The sequence below is a fragment of the Meleagris gallopavo genome, chromosome 6 (assembly GCF_000146605.3).
Source record: "Meleagris gallopavo isolate NT-WF06-2002-E0010 breed Aviagen turkey brand Nicholas breeding stock chromosome 6, Turkey_5.1, whole genome shotgun sequence".
In the NCBI taxonomy this organism is placed as follows: Eukaryota; Metazoa; Chordata; class Aves; order Galliformes; family Phasianidae; genus Meleagris; species Meleagris gallopavo.
In genome coordinates, this window is record NC_015016.2 from 27,446,785 (window position 1) to 27,450,177 (window position 3,393).

Genomic DNA, 3,393 nt, shown 5'->3' on the forward strand with positions numbered 1-3,393 from the left:
CTCTCTCCCTTTTTTCCCCAAATCTCCATAAGTTTTATTATAACTTTACTAATAGAGGAAAAATATATGCATTTTTACAGTCCAAAATGGAAGCAGGAAGAACTTTAAAGCATGAGAAGTTTCATGGACACAAGAAAATTTTAAGCATCTTGTATGAAGTTGATACCCACCTTTTTCCTGGACTAAATTGGCATTCCTTATTGCCCACGAAAGATAAAGACACGTTTTCAAAGAGCTTAAATAACTTGACTATTTGCTATCATTACTTTTTTTTATCATAAGCAATTTCAAGAGTAACTTGAACAGTTATATTAAGCTAGATATATTTAACAAAAAATGCAGTTGTGTGACCTGGAGAGACAGGGAGCATACACCAGCCAAGCAGAAAAAAAATACTTGGCAAACAAACTATAGAAGACACTTCCGAAGAGGTGATTATTTTGAAGCTTCCCTCAGGTGATGTTTTTTTGACATCAAGACACCTGCTTTATGAGACTATACTGCAACAAACAAAGCTGTCTGAAACCCTTACGGAAAATTTTTATTCTGCCAGTAAATATGTTAACTCTGCTTCCCTCTTTCATAACTTCTCAGTGTACTCCCAGTGACTGGTGAATGATGAGCACAGGAAGAATAACAGCAGCTTACTTGTTCCACAGTTTTATATCACCCTTTACCCCACTCTTTTTTTCTTCTCTGTAGCTTTAGTAAAATTCCTCAACAGTGCACACACAGAACTGAGATTCCTCTCTGCATTAGGAAAGAATTGGGAATGTTCTACTTGAAAAAAAAAAATCCAGAAGAAAATTAAAACAAAGGAAGACTATATACAGAAGCAAAATGGAGAGTACAGGCCTGTTGGACTTCATGCAAAAGCCTCGTATAGTTCAACAGAAGCAGAAACAAATTCAATGGGAAAAAAAATAGACATTTCCCTAATACACTTAATCTTTTTATCCCCAGGGTAGGATCTTACCTTCCTACCAATGCCACTGTATAGTTAATAAAAAACAATCCTTTCTCCTTACACTTTTTTTTTTCCCCCTCATCTCCTCTTCCTAAGGGCATTATCTTTGATTATTATTGGCAAGCCAACCTTTTACATTCCATGATTCTATACAACAGGAAGCAATAGTTAGTTATTCATTCATGTCTGCTCTTGTCAGACAGATTTTCTACATCAACATTGAAGACGCTTTCTCCTTTTAGCTCTGTAAAAATCTTTTTTCTCATAATTTTTAAAAGGGGCATGAAAATCGGCTGCAAACTCTTGGTTTGCTTATGTATTTCTGTCTGTACATTGTTGTTTAAATGCTGAAAAATAGCTACAGTAGCTGAGACAACCGGAAGTTCAAAAAACAGTCATTATATGTTAATGAGTAGATGATTTATTCAATTACAGCACGTAAACAATAGACAGCAGGAGATAGCATCAAGCTAAACAGAAAATCTGCTTCTTCCAGGTTATGTGACAAACTGCAGTTCCTCAGTGTTACTTTTTTGTGCTTCATTCACAGAGTAAGAAAAGTACCTCTTCTGCAGTTTCAGAGTCAGAAACAACTGAACAGATGAGTCACTCCAAGCTTTAGATTGTATCTGTTCCCAACTCCCCATACACACACATACCAGGCAACACTCTTAATTCAGTGCAGAGATGGCAGAAAGCTCTGCCTGAGACAGAACTGGCACCAGTTACTACACACTTAAAGCCAGGAGAAAGCACTACATTATTACTCACACAATCAAGTTTGGATCACGTTTCTGGTTGGACTGTACAACTTGAATTCACTCTAATTTTCTGCAGCTTTAGGACATAAATATAATACTGTTGCTCAGAGAATTGTTATTTTCCCAGAGCTTACTGGCAGAAAAAAACTAAAAGATTCTTTTTGTTTTTTGAATGAATGTTTTATCTTCCTATGAATATCATTTCCTTCCCAAACCACCACACTCTGTTCTCTTTTCCAGGTCTCCAGTATACAAAGTATACTTCTTCTCTGTAGATTTCCATGACATTTTGGCAGAAACTACAGCTGTGACAAGCTTTGGACTGAAAGTTTTGCTTTCTGATGTGTTTAGCTTTGTGACTGAGTGCTATTGAAAATTAAATAAAACAAGCAATATTTGTTTCATAAAGTAACAAGTGACCCGAGGGAAGCCTCCCTGTGTGGGAATGGAAAAAAAGTCCCAGTTTTGAAGTTCCACAAGCTTCCATAAGTTCATAACTTTGGGAGATGTCAGCAATTCCACATCTTTTCACCACCTTCCCCTCCTCCCTATTTCTTCTCTCTAAAAAGAAAAGGGTTGTTTTTCTACAAGTTACTGCAAAACATCCAGAATACATCTGACACTCCAGTATCTGCAGTGTTTCAAATGACTCTAGACATATGACTTACACTATGTTAACATTTAACGATATATAAACTGTCAGCCCCATACCTAGAACTCAAGTCTTTTTTTCTTTTTTCTTTTTTTTTTTAAAGTAAGACTGGATTGCTATTGCTTGAAATCTTTGCTCCAGTGTAAACACAAAAGTCACACAGGCAGCTTCCTACTATGGGTACCAACTTGTAGCCTGGTAACCATAACTGCCAAAGACGCACCTCAGTGCGTCAGGGCATTGCACCACAGAACGTAATCGTGAAGTGCAGTGATACAGACAGTGGCCTATTTATCAGTTTGTCTCACTATGAAAAACTAATATTTTTCAAGGCCTTTGGATTACATCGATCCCACCTACAATAGATGAAGCAGGTGGGACCTTTTGTTGAAACTCTGGAAAGCAGTGAGACTACCTCCAAGTGCCACGGTAGGTTTGCAGCTCATCAAACCGGCCAATACAGTTGCAGAAGCCAAGCATCAAGGCTGAGTGCATTAAACAGATTCTTCAGTAGCTGAAGAATGCTGTACAGCTTCAAGGTGATGATGCAGGGGACCATGAAACATACTGGTCTTCAGTTAGAGGGCCTCACCAGGCCTGAGAAGCACACAGCTCTCCTCAGCTGAGCCCGCCCGCCGTCAGCTCCGAACAGCCACGTGCACGCCGGCCTGGGTGCTTTCAGCCGCTCTATAATTTACTGCACATTTCAGCAGGACGAGGAGGGGGTCAGACACTACCGAAACGCAAAAGCAAAGCCTCCGAAGGGCAGACCCCAATGAGACCGAGCTGTGCGGCCGCCCACGGCTGCCCGCAGAAGGCCAGGAAGAGCCGGCAGTCAGGCCTGAAGGGAAGGAGCCGGGGGAAGGAAAGAGAAGGCCCGCAGGGCACGGGAAGGGACGGCGCTGCGCCTGCCTCGTTACCTCTCCACGGCCCGCACCGTGTAGCTGACGAGCGGCCTCCCCTGCACGATGCAGAACTGCTTGGGGGTGGCACCGCCCAGGCGCTCACCGCTC

At 41.2% G+C, this 3,393-nt stretch overlaps 1 protein-coding gene across 1 annotated transcript in view; it reads right to left on the minus strand.

Annotated features, from left to right (window-relative positions):
• CRPPA (CDP-L-ribitol pyrophosphorylase A) overlaps nucleotides 1-3,382 on the minus strand; it is a 99,951-nt gene extending 96,569 nt beyond the window's left edge. Inside the window, exon 1 of the mRNA XM_031553916.1 lies at nucleotides 3,301-3,382. The gene's annotated coding sequence lies outside the window, so the exon portion shown is untranslated. The remainder of the gene's footprint in view (nucleotides 1-3,300) is intronic.
• Nucleotides 3,383-3,393: the final 11 nt, after the last annotated feature.